Source organism: Capricornis sumatraensis, chromosome 1 (genome assembly GCF_032405125.1).
Source record: "Capricornis sumatraensis isolate serow.1 chromosome 1, serow.2, whole genome shotgun sequence".
Classification (NCBI taxonomy): domain Eukaryota; kingdom Metazoa; phylum Chordata; class Mammalia; order Artiodactyla; family Bovidae; genus Capricornis; species Capricornis sumatraensis.
In genome coordinates, this window is record NC_091069.1 from 197232895 (window position 1) to 197243299 (window position 10405).

The window sequence follows — 10405 nt, forward strand, 5'->3', positions numbered from 1 at the left end:
TCATGATCTTCGTTTTCTGAATTTGACCTTTAAGCTCCAGGGATCCAGCCCTGGTGAATCCAGGGAATTCGAAGCGGGGGCAGAGTTGGTGTCCTAGGAAAGAGCTATTTAATTAGAAATATAAAGAGAGATTAGGAAAGAATAGTGTAGTAGGAAATATTAGTGGAGAAAAGATGCTGAATAACTTGGTTTACGTGGAAAACCTATTAAACTCCAAGACAAGGAGTTTGCACCACCTACATAGGCCGCTGGTGCCCGCTTGAATAGCGGAGGGTGCCCCGCCTTGGGCTCCCTCTCGTGTGGGTCTTAGGAGCCAGGGCAAGTAAGTAGACATGGCGAGCCTCCACTCTCCAGATGGGAATTCAGCCAGAAAAGAAGAGAACGGGAAAAGACCACATGGAGGAAACCAGTCTTTCCAGGAACTGGTCCATTTCTTTATTTTTCAGGTCCACTTTTATACTTTTAGTTATACATAGAGATAAATGTAAGAAACAGAGTCACGCAGGGTCAGCTGCTCCGGCCCTTATCTAAAGACACTGTTCTCAGTGTATCTTTGTTCTTACAAGGGTCTTACATTTGTTTACAATATCTTCTGGTCTGGAGACCGATCAACATTTTATGGCCCCACCTTACTTTCTATTGATAAATGTTAGTTCTACTTAGTCTTAAGACAGTGATAAAGTTACACTTTTGCATAGCAAGGATACAAGGATTTATAACAAGGAAAGAGGAGTACAGTGATCTATAACAAAAGAGAAAATCATTAACTCAAAAGTCTAGTATTGCTAACATCAAAACTACTCTATTTTCTTTTCTACATTCCAATTACATCAATTAACATACTCCCAGGTGACTAAGGATATGGAGGCCTGGCAGCAATCATTAACTCAACAATGAAACCCTTCACCAACATGATTTTTATCTTTAGAAAAACCCTATGTTAACTAAGACTTTCAAAATACTCCAAACTCTCTTGTGCTATTTATGGTTGAGAGGCTGTAAACAATCATGTAAGTAGTAGCAAGAGTGTGGATAATCCTGTCACACAAGCTAGTCTACCAGCAGAGAGGTTTTTGGACTTGTCACACCCAGGAGATTTATTAACTGGAGTCTTAAGTTAACTCCTTTTCAGAGAGAGGTGTTGGGGGATAGCCCCCTATATAATGTCAGAAGAGTAGATGAAAAGCACAATGCAGTAAGGCAGGCAGACTCTGGTTTTGGGGCAGATGCACGAGCAGATCCAGCAAGGCTCCCTTAAGGCCTGACTCGCCTTTGCCTGTCAGGGCCCTTAACCTCATGAACTTTGCAACGGGCGGGACTCCTCGTGCTGGCTCCCGGCATTAAGCCAACTTTTTCACTCTCCACTTTCACTTTCATCAAGAGGATTTTTAGTTCCTCTTCACTTTCTGCCCATTTTTAGCATGATTGAAACCAATTTGACATCCCCTGGTTTGCAAGAAGTTTCTCATTAAATGACAAGATAAATTCAATATATGGAGGTATGTCTGTCAATTCACAGAAGTGGCATTGTAGTATTTAATCAATGTAGTATTTCTGGCAGAAGTCTATGGAAAATATTTTGGCAATCAGTGTGGGGGAAATTAATATACAAGGTGAAAAAAATTACACTTTTTCTTCCACATATGAAGAAACAACCATGTTTGGAGAGCAGAAATGAAAAGTAAATGAAAAAGTTATATAGAAAGAAAATTAGTGCTAAAACAGATTATGAGTTTGGATAATTAGGAAAAATCAGCTAAACAATAATGAACGTTAATATACATAATATTTAGTGATTCAGGAATAACAAAGTCTAATCTTGTTAAGTCTAAATAATTTTATTTATGTTACTTAACCCATGTCCTGTATCATGTAAGTTTCTTAGATCTATGTCAAACAAAAATTTCAAGGAAGATCATGATGTCTAGATTTTTCAGGACAAAGTATCAAAGAGGCAATCTCTGTATAGAATCTTCTTTAAGTACTCAGTAGAGTAATGACTACTGAATATGTTTGAGGAAACTAGCTAAGGCTAGGAAAAGAACCATATAAATTATAAGAAAAAATATTGTTCAGGATTTTACAATACCAAGAACAGTGCCTATTGCAACCAGTCAGACTGGAAAACTTATTAAAATATGGAGCATTGAGTAAAGTACCCAGGAATGCCTAACCTCAGTAGTGGAGGGTAGTTAGCCCTAGACTGACTTCTGCTTCTAATCTGCCAAAAGAAAAATAAAAGCAAGATCCAAACCTATCAGATCGTATCCACATAACCACATGTCAGAACAAAGCTAAAGAAAGAACACTAGAGATACAAAAACAGCCAGAACCCGACAAGATAAAGTTCACAGTTTTGTACAATCAGGCATGCAAAGAAGCAGTAAAACATGACTCAGAAGGAGGAGAATAATCATTCCTTCGTTTGAAAACTGATAAAGATGTTAGACTTAGACAAGGACATTGAAAAAATATGATATAACTGTATTCCATATGTTCAAAAGTTAAACAAATTGAAACTAAAAATAGACTCAGTTTGAAATTTTTGAACATCCATCGAGTCGGTGATGCCATCCAGCCATCTCATCCTCTGTTGTCCCCTTCTCCTCCTGCCCCCAATCCCTCCCAGCATCAGAGTCTTTTCCAATGAGTCAAGTCTTCGCATAAGGTGGCCAAAGTACTGGAGTTTCAGCTTTAGCATCATTCCTTCCAAAGAAATCCCAGGGCTGATCTCCTTCAGAATGGACTGGTTGGATCTCCTTGCAGTCCAAGGGACTCTCAAGAGTCTTCTCCAACACCACAGTTCAAAAACATCAATTCTTAGGCGCTCAGCTTTCTTCACAGTCCAACTCTCACATCCATACGTGACTACTGGAAAAACCATAAGCAATTTTATACCAATATATCCCACAACTTTGGCTTCCCTGGTGGTTCAGTAGTAAAAAATCCTTCTGCCAATGGAGGAGATGCAGATTCAATCCTTGGGTCCAGAAGATTCCCTGGAAAAGGAAATGGCCACCCACTCCAGTATTCTTGCCTAGGAAATCCCATGGACAGAGGAACCTGTGGTGTACAGTGCATGGGAATTACAAAAGAGTCAGACATGATTTAGCAACTAAACAACAGCAACAGTAAAAAAAAAATCCCACAATTAAGATTAAATGGATAAATTTCTTGAAAAAGACAAGGCTGACTTAAGAAGAAATAAAGTCCCAAAGCCCTGTATCTATTAAAAAATGAAAAAGAATTTGTAGTTAAAAGCCTTCCACAAAGGAAAACTCCAGGCCCAGAAGGCTTCGTTAGTACATTCTACCAAATAGTTATGAAAAAAATAAAATAAAATAAAAACTACCACTGAATAAGCTCTCCCAGAAAGTTGAAGAAGAGGAAATTATCATATCATTCTATGAGTCTAGTATTATTTTGATACCAAAACCAGAAGAAGATATAAGGAGGAAACTACTGACCAATATCCATCATGAATCTAGACGAAAAAATATTTTAACAAAATATTAACAGATTGAACATAATAATGCATAGAAAGATAATACATGATGAGAATAAGCTGGCTTTATCCTAGGAACACATGGCTAAATATTACAAAATCAATGTACTAATTCACTGCATAACATATTAAAAAGTAGAAGTTTTATGAAAATTTCAAATATATAGAAAACATATTTAATGAAAAGTTTTCAGAAAAGTAAAAATATAAGAGAACTTTCCTATCTTGATAAAAGTAATTTATGAAAAACTTATGCCCAATATCATACTTAAGACTGAAAGAATGAACGTTTTCCCTATTAAGTAAAAATAATATAAAATAGCAAGGATTTCTGCTCTCACACTGCTATTCAACATTGCATTGAAAGATTTAACCAATGTAATATGCCAGGAAAGTAAAGAAAGATTTAGAAGGAAGAAACAAAATTATATTTATTAGCAAATTGCCAATCATATGTGTCAAATATGATGGAAGCTGGAAAGAAGCAGAAGAATTTAAGTGAATTTAGCAAATGTTATAGGATATAAGATCAACACACAATCAATAGTAGCAAAGAATAAAACAAAACTAATTTTTTTTGTATTTTTTTTTTAATTTATAGTTCCCTGATCAGGGGCTGAACCTATGGCCCTGCAGTGGAAGATTAGAACCTTGAACACTGGATTTCCAGGGAAATTCTCAAGACATTAGAATATTTTGAAGTTACCATTTATACTAATATAAAAAAAACAAGTACTGAGGGATAAATTTAACCAAAACTTACAAAATAGTTTTTAATTTAAAAGACCGCAATAAATGGAGAATGTGTGTTTTTGGTCCCAAAATTCAATGTTGCTAATTTGTCAGTTCTCTATAAATTTATCTAGAAGTTGAATGCAATATGGTTAAAATTCTGAATATATTCAATTTAATCTTCATTAAATTGACAAGCTAACTCTAAACTTCATATGGAAGTTAAAAAAAAAATCTTTGAAAAAAGTAATAAGTTTAATACATCTACTACCTCTACTACACATCCCCAGTATTACTGCCTGGGAAATCCCATGGACAGAGGAGCCTGGCATGCTATAGTCCATGGGGTCACAAAAGTCAACCATGACTCAACAATTTAACAACAGCAACAATGTACATCATATTTTACACTGAACATTTTAAATAGATGCAGTTAGTTTTATGTTGATTATACCTCAGTAAAGCTATTCAGAGACCACAATATTTGTTTCATCTTAGTTCTCCTTAACTTCAGAATCCTATGTTAGAGAAATATTTAGAGTTCTTCCAAAGCTCAGAACATATAAAGAATTTATTCTCTTATATAATGCTCCAGTACTCTGACAGAGCTATGTTAGGGTTGCTCTGTGGTTCACTTCACACACAAATATATTTAAGGAAGTTGGAGGTTAAATGGAAGTTCTTTTATTTGTTAGTCATAATGATAAAGTGAAAAGAAAACAGATTCTTCTTCTTAAATTGTTATGTTGAAAAATGATGTTTTTCAGATTCTCATTTAAAACAAAACTGTGAATTCATACATGTATATGTGTGTGTTTGTGTGTAGATAAGATACAAATGGACAAACATATGCATATTATATATACATGTATGTACATATGCATATAGATATAAATAGACACCTGTATATCTATACACATATATGCACCTGTTAGTATATATTTATACACATACCCATAAACATCTGTATCCTGGAAAAGGGAATGGCAACCCACTCCAGTATTCTTGCCTGGAGAATACCAAGGACAGAGGAGCCTGGAGGGCTGCAGTCTGTGGGAATACAAAGAGTCAGACATGATTGAGTGACTAAACATGTGCGTGCACACACACACACACACACACATTTATATATGTATTCACACACATTTATGTTACAAAACAGATCTAATTTTCAAGAAGAAACTAAATTTTAAAGTTAGTTTCTATTTAGTTTTTATTTTGCTCAGATTCTTTGCTTGTAAATATAATGGCAAAGACAAGCGTTCAGTTTTCCTTTTTCACTCTTTGGCTTCCCCTCAAATATTTGTTGTTTTTGTTTGATGACCGTGGTTCTCACAGTGAGGAAATCTCTAATGAAAGCTCCTGTTTTTATCGTGCTTTTTGAATCTGCTGTGCATTTGAGCCACTGTAATGTACTTGGTGGGTTTGAATTTTCCCCTGAACACATCACAAACAAAACAGATTAGGTTTTATGACTGAAGTATTGCCTGTGTTAACTATCTCTTCAGTCTTCCTGCAACTCTGGTGCCAAGAAGAGACTGTAATATTTTCATGTGCTTCATTTTAATTGAATCAGCTTCAAGAAAAAAATACTTTCTTAGATTGAGTGAGGATTGCTGCCTTGGTTCCAGTTCACTGCGTGGTAACCGAATAGCTCTTCTTGGTCTAGATTTATTGCATTTCTACCTCCACGTGGAAGAATTTTGTAGTCAGTCTTCCTTGGGACATTGGCTGCTGAACTCTTTCACTGACACTCTTCTCATTAGGCTACTGAGAAAATTAAATAGATTCTATCAGCCTCTTTCCTAACATTCTGGTGATACTTTATGGACTATAGGCTGAGAGTGAGGAAATTTAACTGTAACTTCTAAGAACTAATTTCCCATTAGGGGAACAAAATATTTTATGTTTCTTGTCAGGGTGGATGTGGTGGCACAAATGGGAAGAATGCCTTCATCCCCTGTGAGCAAGATTAAAGCCCCAAACTTGACCCTAGAGGTGTTTTTCATAGCACATTATCTACCACTTTTTAAAACAAATATGAAAGAGCCAAATACTCCCTAATTAGTGTTACTATGTACCCTAGGCTTTAATCAGCAGGAACTCTGAGGTCAGCATTTACAATCACGTTTGAGAACCTGGCGCTTGGATCAGACTTTCCCTGCCTGGGAATCAGGTATAGCATTCACAGGCTTTGGAGTCAGAAGTCCCACTCTACATACATCTCTTTGCCACTTTCTATGTCTACGACCATGGACAAAGCAATTTTGTCTGAATATAAATGTATTCTTCTGTGATACATACAGATTAATATTAATCATTTTAGATAGAGAACAAGCTAAAGTTAGTGTGCTATCACAAAGAGATACAGAAACATGATGACTTGAGTAAGTAAGAAATTTATTTCTCTCTCATGAAAACAGTCCAGGGCCGATGAGGAGGCTTTGTAAACTTTAACACATGGCTTCTATTGTGAGGCTAGGGTTAAGGCTGGTGATCATCATGTCTAGCCAGTGGAAGGTGAAGGGAGAATGAGGGCAAGCAGCTTCTCTGCTGAGTTTGTTGCCCAGAATATACAATCAGTGTTGTTATTTCTTCCCCACTGGCCAGGGCTTGGCCAGGGGTCAACATGGCTGCGTGTGAGTCTGAGAGAATGTGTTCCCAACTGGTAGGCCATGTGCCCAGCTAAAACTTGGAGGGACCTTTCTTTAAAAGAAAGAGATAAGAATGTATGTTAGAGAACAATGAACAAACTCTAATGTTAAAATATGCAGATAACAAGATTCAAGAGGTATTGTCTGAAACCAGGTTAGGTATAAGGCATGTTGAAATAAATGTCATTAAATGCTCATGTATTTTAAATAATGGAATAATCATTTAATCTATACTTGTAGATTAAATAAAATAATTATTTAATCAGACACCTCCCAGAATCTGAATCAGACAAAGGAGCTTTGTCGGATGGTGTGACCTTTCTTTGGCTTCTCCCAAACTAGTGACTTAACGCCCACCTGAGCAAAAATATAAAAGATATTCTCTATGACCTAGAAGAGATCCAGGGAAAATTACAAGAAAATTTCATGCAGCAATGGGCCCTTGAAGAACAAACACAGGTTGAATTCCTGGAAGCTCCATCTTCTTCCTCATGCTCCCTGCCTGACCAGAGTCACCTTGCACCCAAGAGGGTTTCTTCATCTGCTTGATAGGCCATCTTCAGTCCAAACTTTGACCTTGGGAGCCTCTCCTGAAGGTGTCCACAGATCACTGGACGGTGACTGTATCTCTCTTCCCACCCTCCTGACCCTGGAATCCTGAGGTTTGCCTCCAGCCAAGCATTATGTTCCCAGGCCCTCTCTTCTGGGCAGCAGTAGTGGACACTCAGCATTGTAGCCACTGGACAGTTGGGGTGACCTTGTGGAGGGATGAAGAAAAGCCAGATCCTAGGAAGGACCACAGACTCTTGGTGTGTAGAGTGGAAAGGGACCAGCCAGCTCTCTGCATGGTGCACAGTCAAGGAAACTGTCCTCAACTCACACAGACCTAGTGTGGTGGACATCTGGCTAGACCTTGAGGAGGGAAAGCTTGCCTTTTATGCTGTGGCTGATCAGGCAAAGCCTCTGTATGAGTGCCCAGTCTCTGTCTCTTTTCCTCTGCACCTTGCCTTCTGCCTGTATGACTTATACCCTGGAAATTCTCTGACTATAAGGCAAATGAACATGTAAACATTCCCTGGGTGTTAAAACATATTGATTTCCCAGTCTCTCAGCCTTCAAGCTTCCCAGGTGGGAAGCTTGTGATAAAATGATAAAGAATCAGTTTATCACTAGTGAAGCTAGTGATAAAGAATCAATCTGCCAATGCAGGAGAACTAAGGGATGTGGGTTCTATCCCTGGGTTGGGAGGTTCCCCTGGAGGAGGAAATGGCAACCCACTCCACTATTCTTGCTGGGAAAACCACATGGACAGAGGAGCCTGGAGGGCTACAGTCCATGGGGTCACAGAGAGTTGGACACGACTAAAGTGATTTAGCACCCAGCATGCTTGTAAATAGAAGCTTTTAGAAGTTTCTTTATTAAAGTTTTAGAAAATACATTCGTGTGTTTTTTTCTATCTGCTAAAGCAAATATTTAAATTGAAGAACTTGAACAAGTCAGTTTTCACAGTTAGCAAAGACAGAGGTAAACACAAAATAACCAAAGAGTAGGACACACTTACATAGGAGATTTTCAACTATTTTAGACTATAATGTAGCAAATAATACAGTTTGAAACAAAATTGTATAGCATCATGATGGTCATCAATTTTAGAATCAGAAAAATATCATTTGGGATTCCAGGTCAATCTCTTTTACTAGCAGTGTAGTCTTAAAACAAGTATTTTTCCTTTTAAGGACAGTGTTAATTTTTTTTTTTTAAATATATGGATCTATGCAATAAACACTCATACACCTACCACTAACAATAATAACACTCTTTTTCTGTTTAAATTTGATCTTATCAATCCCCTTGAACAGATAAAAAAAGACTGCAAATAAAATTGAGTTCCTTTTATACTCCTTTAGCCAGTTATTGTGATTTGTATATAGCCCATTATATATTTTTAGACTTATTTTGCATGTATACCTATGTATCATATATATGTTGTTGTTCAGTCACTAAGTTGTGTCCAACACATTGAGACCCCATGGACTGCAGCACACTTGGAGTTTGTGCAAACTCATGTCCATTGAGTCACTGATGCCATCCAATCATCTCATCCTCTGTTGTCCCCTTCTCCTCCTGCCCTGGATCTTTCCCAGCATTAGGGTCTTTTCCAATATGTGTCTTGTATATGAAAATATGTGTATCTATCTTTGTTTGACTTTCTCTCTTTCTCTTCTGTGACTTACCTGTTTCTCATTGAACACTTTTTAAAATGTCATTTTCCTGTTGATGTGTGGGTATCATAATTAATCAAATATCTAATGCTTTTCTCTATCATATATGTTGCAAATATGTTTTCTGTTTTCCACTTCATTTAAAATTTTCTTGTGATGCCTTGCTCTACAGTTTTACTTTGTATTTGACACCAATGAAAGTATTTTCATTTTACTTGTAAACATGTTCATTTGTTTTTAAAAGAAATGTTTCCTACTCTGAGGCTGTAAAATATTCTTCCATAGGTTCTTTAAAAAGGTTTGAAAGTTTTATTTGAAACATTTAAGTCTTTAATCCATCTGGAATTTATTTTTACGAGGTGTGATAAAGCAGTCTAATTTTATTTTTCCATATGGATAGCTAATTATTACAACACTATTTATTGAATATGTAATTTTCACCACTTCCTATTCTATTTCCTTTTTTACATACTTTCTCTTCTCTTCTCTCAAGTTCATACCGCTCTTCTACCTTCCCTTTTACAGCCATTCACCTTCTATCTTTTGCTTCTTTCCTATTTCTTTCTCCTCCTTCTCCCTCTTTTTGTCTTCTTCCTTTTCTTTTTCATAATAATATTATGTAATTAGTGGATGTACCAAGTTAAAATACCAAATAAAATAATAAGTGTAAATAAATAAGCTACAATAATAGCCAAACCAATAATTATTTCCTCCAAAGTTCAACAAAGGTATCCATTGTTGATTTATTTTTTATTCAGTAGATTTTTATTAAGCGTCTATTAGGTTGAAGGCACTAGGAATTCCAAAGTGAACAAAAAAGAGAAGATCTCCAGCCTAAAGATGTTTAAAGAAGCACATGTAAAGATCAAAACCTCTTTATTAAGATCACCTCCATGCATTTTCAAGAGCTACAGATGAATAAATGCTATATAAATATATATATATAATTGTTAAAAATATTAGTAAATATTTATATGTTGTATACAATATTTTGCTGTATAATAAATACATAACATGAATATGTGGAATGAACATAAATATATAAATATATATATATATATATATATATATATATATATATATATTACTATACAGATATACTTCTATCTAGGAGTATGTGAACTGTGAACTTCCAGATATTCAAGCAGGATTTAGAAAAGGCAGAAAAACCAGAGATCAAATTGCCAACATCCATTGGATCATTGAAAAAGCAAGAGTTCTAGATAAACCTCTGCTTCATTGACTGTGTCAAAGCCTTTGACTGTGTGGATTACAACGAACTGTGGAAAATT

General features: G+C 36.1%; 1 pseudogene; it reads left to right on the plus strand.

Moving 5' to 3' along the window:
* Nucleotides 1-332: 332 nt before the first annotated feature.
* Nucleotides 333-7959, plus strand: LOC138076579 (E3 ubiquitin-protein ligase RNF135-like; annotated as a pseudogene).
* Nucleotides 7960-10405: the final 2446 nt, after the last annotated feature.